The sequence below is a fragment of the Mycteria americana genome, chromosome 5 (genome assembly GCF_035582795.1).
Source record: "Mycteria americana isolate JAX WOST 10 ecotype Jacksonville Zoo and Gardens chromosome 5, USCA_MyAme_1.0, whole genome shotgun sequence".
Taxonomy (NCBI): Eukaryota; Metazoa; Chordata; class Aves; order Ciconiiformes; family Ciconiidae; genus Mycteria; species Mycteria americana.
This window is the reverse complement of record NC_134369.1, coordinates 13366051-13379104: the sequence shown is the minus strand read 5'-3', so window position 1 is coordinate 13379104 and position 13054 is coordinate 13366051. Positions and strand designations below refer to the sequence as shown.

Sequence of the window (13054 nt, the reverse complement as noted above, 5' to 3'; positions counted from 1 at the left end):
GAGAGAACTCACCAGGCTTCCCACTGCATCACACCACACAACAGATAAATGCCAAAAAGCAACTGTTGCCTTTGGAATGCCCAATTTGCAACACCTTGCAGAGATCTCTCACGAGTCTCAAGCTGACCATCTGTAAAATGTAAGCACTTAAAAGCAGTGGTTCTGATTTTGAAAATCATAATCTTTTTCTGTCTCAGAAATTTCAGGGACAAATAGCATTTTCCCGCAAATGAGCCTTGAACTTGGGTAATCATCACAGTGTTCCTTCTTAAGGAGGAGGATGGCTCGAATTAAAACACCAGCTCCACAGATACTTCATTCCTAGTCAAGAATGGCACAAGGATTTCTTATTAAACTGCTCCCAACCATCAAACAGATGAAAAATTATTATTTTTTTCCAATTATTTAACCAGGTTATTAATGGATATTCACTAACAGCAGTATTTTATTTATAGGATCAAGCTGGTCAAATCTGGTAGGCAAGAGGGGGACACAAAGTGTTAGACAGTGCTGATCAGCCCTCAGTTCACAGATGACAGCTGTCAGTTCTGTATGCATGTTGTAGAAAGATTGCCTGCTCCTCCCTCATGAGTGCTCTACTGGCAGATAACAGTGTTTTCCCCCTAAAGTATTCCTCAAACTCCTCCCTGAAGCAGATGATACTGCCCTTTAATCAAGGGACAATTTGCACACACACACACACACGCACGCACACACACTCATAAACAGCCACTTGTGAGTAGGGGAGGTGGGACAGAAGGATCCGCTTTCCATTCACTGCACTTTCCCCTTCCAGGACGATTTTAGGAGAAATAAGCATCACCATTATCTCCAGCGTGTGTTAGCAGCCACGCTGAAGCCAGTCAGCAGCGCCTGGCATTGTTTGGAGGAACACAAAAGACCTTCTGTTTGGAAAGTTCAAGAAAGAAAGCGGAGAGCCTGTGGCCTGGTCCTACAGTCAAAAGACTGAAACAGAGGCCGAGAAGTTCTCAGGCATAGGCTGATCTGAAGCCCTTTGAAGCTGACAGGAAAACTCCCATGGACTCCAGCACGCTTTGGATCATGCCTGAAACGCACAGAAGGGAGGAAAGCAGCATAAAAGTAGAAACGAGCATCTGCTAGAGGGGAGTTTAAACAGCATAGGGGTGACATAATCTTTTCATCACGGTTATCGGTACAGCATATTTTTGTGTTGTTCAAGCAAGTAGGATTATATGAATTTGCTAAGTCTTTTCATTAGTTGTACATTAATCATTAGGTATTTTTCCACTTAAAAGGCTATGCATGCTACCCTAATGTTGAGTGTTGAATATAGCATTTAGCAAATGTCTCTGAGGAAAGGGGGGAAAAAAGACCCTTTCAAATTGCCGAAATTATTAGCTTTCTGCTTTCTTCCCCCACCACCCTCTCGCAAAAAGGCTGGTTTCAAGCTATGAAAAACAGTCCAGGACTGAAAACCTTATTAAGAACAATGCTGCCAGCATCATCTATTCGTAAGCAGCAGTTTGAGACAGAGCCCAACCCAGAAGAAACTCTTTAGCAGCACATTCTCCAAACAATTGCTAAAGGATCCCAAGCGCGTGGAGGTTCCAAATCCTCTGCTTAATTACAGTGCAATTAATTTTCTCATTAAAGATGAATATAGGAGCATCCAAGAAGAAAGAAATGTCTTCTGAATTCTGTAACACTTCTATAATTATTTTATTGCATATAGGAGTAATTGTTGCAGGGGTTTTAAAGTTTGGTGCTGTCTAGGTGCTAAATGACATTTTCTGGGAATTAATTTGTTAGAAACTTTTTTTTTTTTTTTAAATAATTCTTGCAGCCTTTGCACAAGATTCAACAAAGAGCCAAAGTATCTTTTTTCTTTTCTCCCCCCCCCCCCCCCAAAATGCAGGATGTTTCCTCTTTCCCTGGCTAATAGAATCCAACTGTTGCCGCATGACATCATTCCCCAGAGCTAGGGAATCCAAGCTCGTTCAGACACTCGGCTGGGAGTAAACACCACAGGGAAAAAAAAAACCACCAAACTTTAAAATGGGAGGAAATAACATTAAAAAGGCATTTTTTGTTACCTGAAATTTGGAGCATTTCCCTTTCCACTCCATTCTGAGATTTGTATTTCCCAGACAAAACTCTGTCTTATTATCTGAGGCAATCAGAAAACCAGTCGTTTAGCGTATAATACCTGCTGTGCTTCCCACAACTCCTTCATATGACCTTTCGCAGCACTGATTCCAGCTAAAATGATTGCAGAGAACACAGACTGGCCGGGCCAGTTGTCATGGAGATCTCTCTCTCTCTCTCTCTCTTCATACGCGCGCGCGCATACACACACATACAGATTTAAACAATTCTGGGAGGCATCCACAAAACAGCATGCCTTTTCATCAGCTAAGTTTTTGAAGCTTTCCACCCCTCCTCCAAGCCCTCCCTAGAGTCAGCCCAGGAAGCTGAGCTTTGGTTATGAATCGATTGTTGAGATTAGAGATATTGCCTTTTAAAAAAAGAAAACTACCACAGAACTTGTACTTTTGTTCCCCCAGGAAGGAAAAGAGAGATGTTTTCTTGCCAATGCTTTGAACTAAAAGTAAATCTATTGCGTTCAAACCTGCAGGCTATTTGTCTTTGGCTGACTTGTTATGAATTGGATATCTGAAAGCACTAAGGCTTTGCTGAAATACAATCATGCAGATTACTAGAAATGCTGCTTGGCATGGCCTGACTCCTTACCTTGCTGTTTTCCCAGTACCCAGCCAGTGACTTAATTAGCACAGGTATTCATCGTGGTCATGCAGGATTTCCTGTATTCTTTCATGTTTCTGTAATTAAGAAGAAAAATGTGCAGGTCAGGAACATGCTACTCTAACAAACAACTAGAAAAAATCCCCCAGCCAAACGAGAAAAAACAGATACATTTGGAAGTTTTCTCATACTGACTATAAGTTTACATGCCTCTTACCCAAAACTCACTATCTCCCATTTAAAGGAGAAATCTATTTCAATGATGTTTGCGACTACAAGAACTGATTAATTTACCATATTCACTGGCACCATGGTTGCAAAACAAAACTTATTCCAAACACAAATAAAGACACACAACATTTTTTCCTTGACAAAATATTCTAAATTAATCCCCAGCAACGTCATATAGGAAAGCCTGGACTGATAAATCAAGAAAACAGAAAATACTTTTTAAAAAAGAAAGAAAAAGAACATTTAGTAAGGAAATTCAGTAAAAAGTATTTGGACTCAGAAGAACAGCACTGTGCCCGAAGTTTTTACACTTTGAGAAATAGCTTAGAGACTTACTCTTTAGAGGATTTAATCAGAGTTAGTCATTCAAAGTTTTAAAACTTCATAAAAGATACTAAAGGGACTGCATGACTCTGCTTTCTGCAATGAGTTGTATAAGCAACAGTCCCTCTAGCGGGCATAAAATTGCAAAGCTGGCTATGCCATACTACGTAGGAAATAAATTTCTTTTTTCTCTGTCAACCACTTCATTATGCTGTTATAATATTCCACCCTGCATTAAAAACTTAAAATAAAATTAGCATATGCAATCCTTTATACGTTATTTAGGGAGCTGAACACAAGAAAATTTGTACATGCATTACATAATCAACACAGCTAGGTTTATACATGAGGAGATATAAAAGAGTTCCAACATATTACTCTTCTGGTTGTGTTTGTAACATGATAGCAAAGGTGGGATTAAAAAAAAAAATAGTGAGATAGCTGAGATGTCTTCTGGGAACATGTGTCTCTCCATATAGCTATTACAAAATATAAACTACACTGGAGCATATTATTGACTGTACTTCTGAAAACTCTAAATTTTGTGAATGACAGAGCTCCCAGCAGACTGTACACTTAAACCACCGCTCTTTCTATCAAAAACACTACCCAAAGGCATATACATGAGGCATATTTTACACTGTTACCAAAAACTGCATGCAAACAGGTAGATTAATATAAAAAGACAGCTACTTCAGCTGTCAAGAATCCAGAAGATGCTGAAATGACATCACATGAAATAGTTTTTCTAGACGTGAAAGCACCACATGCTAAGCTTGCAAGTTCATGCTAATTTCCCTTAAGAATGCACCAGTGAAGCCCAGCAGAAGCATAGGAGCCAAATATAAAAAATTATGACATGTTTTTCTCTTGAAAAGTTCCCTTTGGTGTATGACTGAGTCAAACTCACCGCATGCTGCAAGTGGGCACAGTTTCAGCAGTGTAACTAGGGAAAGAGGGAGACGGGTAGCTCCTCCCAAGAAAGGAATGTTTTACCCTACATCACTGCAAAGGGAATGCTCAAAGACATGGAAGTAATAAAAAAACAACCTAGGAATAGATCAATGGACAGCAAAATGGTTGATCAGTCTCAGATTTTCTGTAGACCTCATTACTGGTAGCATGGGAGTATGTACCAACCGTCTGCATCATGTCCCACTCCAGAGTTTATCACAAGGCTCTGTAGCACTTCATTAGGTGACCACATCTGCATATATGGCAAGGATCTCAGGGGAGCATGCAAGCCAGCATTTATAAACAATTGAAAATGTTCATTGCATTACATATACACTCAGTTACAGTTTATAGTTCCAAACAAAACAAAACAAATGAAGTCATTAGAATATATTATGCATGTGAAAATATGTAGGTACAAAGCACAGTAGTTAAACTATGGCCCAAGCTTTGGTCTTGGGCAGGTGACTACCACAGAAGACCCTAGACAAGTACATTTCTATTCTAAGCTTCATTAATACACTCCCTTGCCAAAAGGTGAAATATTTTGTTCAGATTGGCCCAGTGAAACAAGAACCATTCCCACCTTTTACTTGTTTCTCGTTGGGCTTTTCTTTGAGCACATCAACACCTCAGAACGAAATTTAGGATCAGGACAGAGTTTAGTATCATAAACAGAGGACATGATGAACAGCTGATACTAGGTTAATTACAGTGTCATGGCTACGCTGCAATCAAAAAGCATTAGAATATGTATCCTCATCCCCTGCAGGAGACAGACAACCCATTACTCACACATGGCTGATGTTTAGTTTCTCATTTCCGATAACACTTCCCATTTCTGACTGGTTGAACACACTCCTTCCTACGCTCTGCGGTCACAAGCACAGGATGCAGAAGCCACGTGAAGCGTGCAGGAGCAGACATGCACCGAAAAGGATGAGCATGTAGCGAGAGAGTCCTCACCGGGGCACACCTGGCGTCTGTGCCCTTGAGACTGGAAAGGGAAATATGAGCTGCTCTCTCCACAAGATGCGTGGTCTGAGATTCTTTACTGAACGCTTTCCAAATCAAGCAGCCATCATCAGCACCAGGAGAGGAAACAAAAATCAGATTTGCTCCTAAACGACTCATGAAATTTTATCACTTTCACTAGGTGAAAACACAACATCAACTTTGGGATTTAAAAAGACAAAACCAGAGATGAGCTACAGACTAAGCAGCCCACAACAGCAGCACAAATTTCTGGTAGGTGTAAACGGAGATTAATCACTGCACCAACTTCAGTAACATTCTCCTTTGCATTTTTTAAATAAAATGAAGTTCCACATAAAAATACTCTTGTAAAATGATTTACGATATTTCCCCCCTCCTCAAAAAACTTTCTGCCTTTCAGAAGGGCTTCTGCCCCTTTCCCACAGAAGATGACCACCTCATTTCTCTTCCTCTCATGTCACCTCTACACCACAGTTACTGACCATCTTTCCAGTGACCTCAATGGATATGTATCTGTTTGAACTTAGATAAATTTAAGACTCAACAGCAAAAAGTGAAGCTTAAGTAGCCTGTCCCAGTACATTTTTAAACTAATAGCGTGGAAAGGCAAGCGCCTGCAGCTCCTGCTGACCTCACTGTGAGAGGCAGAGAGCTAGGCAGCACTTCCTCATCACCAGGCAGTGACTTGCAGAGGTATGGAAATAAGGGAAAAGACCCCAACCAGCTCATAATGTAAAGCATGCATGCACTACAAAAACTGTGCTCTTTGCACTTTATTTAGAGGCCCAGCATTCAATACTTTTGCATAGGGCATTCTGTCCCCCCAGGTGGGACAAGAAGATGACAACCAGGACAGCAGCCACCATACTCTTCGGAGCAGTGCCACAACACCATTGAGTTCTCCTTTGAATTAACAGTCCACAGCATTGGCCTTTATTGTTAACACTCTAACACAATGGCATAAAAGCACAGCAATAGAGCAAGTGGCACAAGATAACACCTCTGACCCCAAAAGCATCATTCTACTGAAATGAATAAAACTTCCACTGACTTCAGTGGCACATTAACTTCAATTTGGCCCCACTGCATCATGTTTTGCTAGGATTGTGGTATCATAGTAAATAGTACAAAAGTATATCATGGCCCTGCAAACAATAAAGCAAAGGAGCTGACCCAATATATGAGCCCCCCAGTTGCAATGGGACTGCACAGGTGTAGGTCTACAATCAGTCAGCTATGAACTTGTTTTCTTTCCCCATTTCAGCATCAGATCCATTACCCATAGTATTTCCACAACTCTCTCTTCTAGCAGGAGAATTAAAAATTTCCATGACCTCTTTAATAGCCCAATGAGGATCATGTTTGAAGCACTGTACTGATTTCACTAACCCAGAAAAAAAAGAAGTGTGTGTGTGTATATATATATATACACACACACACTATATGTATATAGGAAATGACTAATCATAGCTGTGCACTCTTTGAGACGCTGCCAATCCCTTTATGGCCCTATATCCCATTTCAGTTTGATCTCATTCTGCAAATGAAAGCCTGCCATACTTGGGTCTGACCCTGACATCTCAACTGGGTACAAGACAGCAATTTGCAAAAGCTGCTAAGTGATTCAGTGAAACCAAGAGGATATCTGTACCTGGGGGGTCATGACAAGAAGCTGACACACATTCAACCCCTGTGCAAACACTCATTCAGAAATAAAGTGGCCTAACTTTGTGGCTATTATTGTTTTAGGCCCTGATTCAGTAAAGCACTTAAACATTAACTTCAAAAGAACTTAAAAATATGCCAAATGTGCTATAATATTTTACCAAAGTGGTGCTTTAGTAATGTTGTATATTTTAGAAAGAGAGATGGAAAGAGTTTTTATTTGGCAATTAAAGCTTTAAGGCTTTGTTTGGTGATATAACCAGGACACGCTCCCCATGCTAAACACACTAATGAGGTTGAAAATCTGCTGAGCAATAAGCTGAATAATTCCTTAATAAAACAACTTTAAACCTGAACAGTGTGGAATTAACTCATGTAAATGCCTGGTTTGAGAATTACCCATGCCTATGTCTGATTCATGACAGGAGACACATATTACAGCTCACCCTGCTAGGAAAGTGGTGCAAAGCCGAACAAGCCATACAAACTGGCTCTGGGCCCAGGCAGCCAATTCAGCCAGCTCTCAACATCCCAGTGCTGCAAACTGTGTCAGATGGCACCAGGCCAAGGCACAAGCCAAGCCACAGGGATAACCAAAAGGTGGGAACCTCATGTAAATAAGTCCTTCTGCTCCTTAACTCTCCAAAGCCAGCCCTGTCTGGAACCCATCTGCAGTCCAGTCAACACCCTTCCTGTGCATGGCTGTGCTGTATCCCAGGCACGCCTGAAAAGGAAAGACAGGAAGCTGTAGGACCAAAACTGATGGAGGGGGAAAGCCCCCAAGGGGACACTATTTGTCCTTCTGGACAAAACAAGAAAATTTTGCCCTTTATAGGTGTTGGTCTCTTCCTAAACCTTTTTTTACTGCATATATCTCCATCAAGCATGGATTTATGTTCCAAGAAGAGGGGCAAATGAGACAAGCAGGCTTCTTCTTGGAACTAACCATATCAGAAGAGATGTCAATGAGTTGCTTGAAATTCTACAGGAATTCCGATTTGACCCTACATGAATGCGAGATATCTCCATTTGTCGTAGTTCACTACTGTTTCTTTTAAGTAAAAGGCAAAGGACAAGTTCCCGTTGCCCTTGTTCACAGTACACATCCTGCGACACAAGATGGTACACATGGGACTAGAAGGCAATTTAAAAAACAGATCCCCTCACACCTGGAATTGCAATGCAAGCAGGACTCAAGAATATAACTCTGGGAGGGCTAAATCTTGTGTACGTCTGAGCAAGTGCTACAAAGCTTTGACTTAATGGGAACAGAGGGGCAGAATCCTTCTCAGAGCACAAAAATGAGGGAAGACAGATCCTTTAAACCAAATCCCCACCTGAAGAGGCACTTTTCAAATTGTTGTTAAGGTAGCCCTTCCTGTACTTGCATTCAGGTAGTGGGACAAAGAAGAAGATGCTCTTGGGAATGATCTCTATTGTTAGATTAGCTCTACGGAGCTAATCAAGGGAAGAGCATCTCTTAGCAAAGCAATGGATACAAGGACAGGTATATTCAATAATGCAGTGCTGGTTTCCGAAGCAGAACATGGGTGGCAGTTGGGTTATTGCATTTTTCCCCCCTTGTGAAAGAGCTCTAAATTTAAACTCAAAATGGAAAATAAGAGGGCCTAAGGCTGAGCAACCAGTATATCACCTTGTTTACATGAGAAAAATCACAACTAATTTTGCTGTGCACTCTTTGAACTTCTAAATAAATAAATAAATAACAACATGTTTTGTGATTCCTTTTGATGGTCAACTATGAAAGTTCACAGGAAGTTTATGCAACCCCCTCCGACTGGATAGATCTTATCTTCCAAAGCCTACTAGCCAAGAAGACTCTAAGAAGAAAGTGTCAGCCTGATGTTCTTTTGGACAAAAAGCAATGACTTATCTGTGGGCTAACTTCTGCCGTTGGCTTGCTTTATTTTAGTCATGACTTGAACCTCCAAGTTGGCCTGGACACCCTGTGAACTGCTGGTCACATGCTGGGGGGTTGCCTGTGAGCCCTGCTTAGCATCTCTGGGGAAGAAGGGTACTGTGAGCATCAGCCCAGCAGTACTCCCATCACCTACACCCCTACAGAAATCAAAGCCAGTGACAGCATGTGTTTTCTTAGGCATTTAATGAGTTTGTCTTTCATATTGCCATAATCATCACAGCAGGCAGATTTTTCAAGCTGCAGACAATAAAGCTATTTTCCTCTCTATTTTGGATAGAGCAGATAAACAAAATAGTGCTTTTAATATACAACTCCTTTCATTCTTTCATTCGTGGCCCCTCAGTGTGCTTTACAAAGCCGGGTAAGCATGGCTGCTTGGAACAAAGGAGTTAAGTGGCTTTGTGTGTGAGGCTGCACAGTGGCCCCTCAGAAACAGTGTGTGACCAACTGGGTTCTGAGCATCAGGCTCTGCTGCCTCTCCTGAGATCACAGTTGGGACCTGGAAGGCAGTCGGGGTCAGCTGAACTCCAAGGGATATCAGAACGTTTTTCTTCCTGGAAAACAATTTGCTTGGGCATGGGAAACAGCTGAAATTAAGCTTTCCTTCTAGCTGGTTTCCACAGCCATGGAGGAAATCAAAGTCAGTGACAGTGCAGTGACTGGGACGAGCTCGTGCAAAACAAAAGAAGTCCAAAACCAGACCATGCAGACAGTTCAAAAATATTTTGTGAACTATGTGTTAGTTTCTCGGTACCTCAGTGCTTCCTAGGTTTAGCAATGGAGTGTGGTACAGAGATGCCCAAATGAGCCACAACCATCGTAACTCCAGAACTGGAAGCAGTACAGCCCCAACAGCACAAGGCAGTGCTTGAACTAGTGCAGCTGTATTTTTTGGGGAAGGAGGTCATGCCTCCACTCAGTGCCCCACTGCGCTGTGGGGCTGTGCAGACCTCCTGGAGTCAGCTCCAGGGCTCTCTGTGCCGAGCTCCATTGTGCAGCACAGACATCCCCTGAGCAACATACTGCAGACCACAGAGGAAGCCAGTCCCAGCACTGGGAATTCAGCTCCCAGCGCCCGAGCTCCAGATGAATGCCTTAAAAGCAAGGTCATTCCTCTTCCTCCAATTCTGTGCACTCTTCCAAACAGAGCTGGGGAAAGCCTCTGAAAACAGCCCCACATCCAAGGAAGAACTCTCCTGACCCCCCCTTTTAGGCTGCTAGGGAATCATACACTTACCTGTCTCCTCTTCACCACTAACAGTAGAAGCTATTATTTAAGAAGAAAAAAAAAAAGAAAGTACACATTCTGCTTTACTCCCATCAAAACAGATGGGTCAGAGATACGATTTTGCCTCTCGCCATGAAAAAGCATAATTTCTTCTTTTAATTAAAGTATTTCCCATTTTAGAGACAAAAGAAAAGCAAGAATTGACATCTTTTTACATCAAACTGAAAAGGGCGGAACTTGGGAAAGTATCCAGTGCTTTTCTTCCAAGTCTGGGAAAACTATACAGCTTATATAGGGCAGGACACTGTTATAGAAATTTTTCCTTTAAAACACTGGATAAGGTCCATGTAGTCACATGATGTTTCCCATTGCTATGTACATTGCTTTAAGGGGACGGACAACTCCCTGGAACTGCTGCTGCTTGCTGTTCATACTGCGAAAATGGTGAAATCCCACAACACAAGCTGAGTGTTAGCCATTTAGTGTGCAAAGACCACACACCAGAAAGTTTGCAGAAGACCTTGCTGCCAGTGAAGAAGTGCTAGCAAAAGCTCCACTACAAGTCTTGATCTCTAGCTAATCCCTAACCTGGCCCGCAACAGCATGAGCCCTGAACGCTGCACCAACATCTCCACCTAAACGCCACAGTAGGAGTAGACATCTAAAGGCACTGGCAATTCCCAATTAATCACAGAGAGTTAAGCCGAGATTTAATCATGTAACTTCTAGCTGTTACCCTTGCAGTTGGGTGTGTGTATGTTCACTGCCAAACACAGGTTAGTGCCTACAATGCTGGAAGCAGCTTATGGAAAGTCTGAACTGTAAGATTCAAATCATTAAGAGCATGCATCACAACTTGCTTTGGGGAAAATTCCCCATTCAAGAACAGACATGCTGATCACAACTCCAGTTTTCTAATTTCCTGACATGTGAAAGTCCCATCAGTAAACATGAGAGCTCTGTGCTTACTGAAAGCATAAAGCAACACTCTCAGTTTGCCAGAAAGAGCTGAACGGGGTTTTTTTGCACATCTACATAGGATTGAAACCCTCTACTCTGCTTCCTGCGCCATGTGAATGGACCTAACAAGGAGTCAGAAGAATCAAATGTTGTTCTTGATTTTAACACCATCCAGTTATGTGACCTTGGATAGCTTTCTTCGCCTAATAACATAATACCTGTTTGGCTTCCTGAAGCACTGAGAAATCAGAAGCAAGCAGTATTGGAACGATGCAGTAAATTGCAATCTCACTATAAACTTCACGTATCTTTGATCACATTTACAATTCTATACATTACTCAGCCTCCAAGGCTGTTTCTAGTTTCTTAACCTGCTTCACATCTATGCATTTTTGATACTTCCTTCAGCCTGAAAAAGGCCAAATGTGAACAGGGTTTCTTTGTCATCCTTACCACTGAAATAAGCAGCTTTCCTCACCATTCACACAGTCCCAGAGTACAACAAAAGCAAATGCAGTCCTGAGCCAGTGAAAGATTGAGAGCCTGATTTTTCCTGCCTGCATATGACAAAGTCAGAACTTTGCACCATTTACCTTAGACAAAGATTTTGTATCTGGTCTCACTCTAAAATATTAGATACTTGCACTGCAAGATTAAAAAAAAACACCAAAAATACTATGCTGTGGGCCATTTTTTAAATCCCCTCCATCCAGCTGCGTTCAAAGTAAGCTGCACTGCACCTGTCTTGCAAGAACCTCCACAGTGGTTAAAAGCTCCATACAAAGCCTCGTGTTTTAACACTAGTTTCATCTCTGGCTTACCAGGGTGTGACCTGGAGCAAATCTTAGCAATTCTAATACCTCACCTCCTCTAGAGTGGCTCCCAAAGGTACTTGACATGGCTTGTGAACCAACTGTAAAATAAAACGGGAGCTTGCAACTCCATTTCCTAGACAACTAAGACACTTATGGAAAGCCAGCAAACCAACACAATATAAAGGAAGACGTTTGTAAAACACAGTGCCAATTTACATCCATTTGGAATGGCACTTCGATACTTTACGAAATATAACCCTCCCCTGCAATTCAGCATGAGCCACTGCTTTCTGTCTTGGTTTCCTTATCTGTAAAGACCTGATAATAACTGAATATATTAGAAATACTGTTAGTATATGTGCTGGGTTTGGCTGGGATAGAGTTAACGTTCTTCATAGTAGCTAGTATGGGGCTATGTTTTGGATTTGTGCTGGAAACAGTGGTGGTAACACAGGGATGTTTTCGTTACTGCTGAGCAGGGATTACACAGAGTCAAGGCCTTTTCTGCTCTTCACACCACCCCACCAGCGAGTAGGCTGGGGGTGCACAAGAAGCTGGGAGGGGACATAGCTGGGACAGCTGACCCCAACTGACCAAAGGGATATTCCATACCATATGATGTCATGCTCAGCATATAAAGCTGGGGAAGAAGAAGGAAGGGGGGGACCTTCGGAGTGATGGCGTTTGTCCTCCTAAGTAACCATTACGCGTGACGGAGCCCTGCTTTCCTGGAGATGGCTGAACACCTGCCTGCCCATGGGAAGGAGTGAATGAATTCCTTGTTTTGCTTTGCTTGCGTGCATGGCTTTTGCTTTACTTATTAAACTGTCTTTATCTCAACGTATGAGTTTTCTCACTTTTACCCTTCTGATTCTCTCCCCCATCCCACCGGGGGTGGGGAGTGAGCGAGTGGCTGCATGGTGCTCAGTTGCTGGCTGGGGTTAAACCATGACAGTTAAATTTATTAAACTTCATAAGGTGGCCACAGACTGCTGGAAGGAAAGCATTGCTTATTAAGCAAGAGGCTGACTACACCACTCTTAATTTAACCAGATTCCCCCTACTAAGACCATTTAGGAGGCTGTATTAATATAATCCTCAGAAACATTTTCACTCTACAATTTTAAAATCACAAGCTGGGCTAGGAAATGGAAAAGAAATTTCATGCACTGTCATGCACACACAGAGAATGAG

The 13054-nt window shown here is 42.0% G+C and overlaps 1 protein-coding gene across 5 annotated transcripts in view; it reads right to left on the bottom strand.

The window, feature by feature from the left end:
• DENND2B (DENN domain containing 2B) overlaps positions 1-13054 on the bottom strand; it is a 192897-nt gene that overhangs the window by 146462 nt on the left and 33381 nt on the right. For 4 of the 5 annotated variants that reach the window (XR_012775859.1, XM_075502183.1, XM_075502180.1 and 1 more), the window contains exon 2: positions 2734-2822. The gene's annotated coding sequence lies outside the window, so the exon portion shown is untranslated. Of the gene's footprint in view, positions 1-2075; positions 2204-2733; positions 2823-13054 lie in introns of those variants that run through there. The other variant, XM_075502181.1, reaches the window with a different exon arrangement.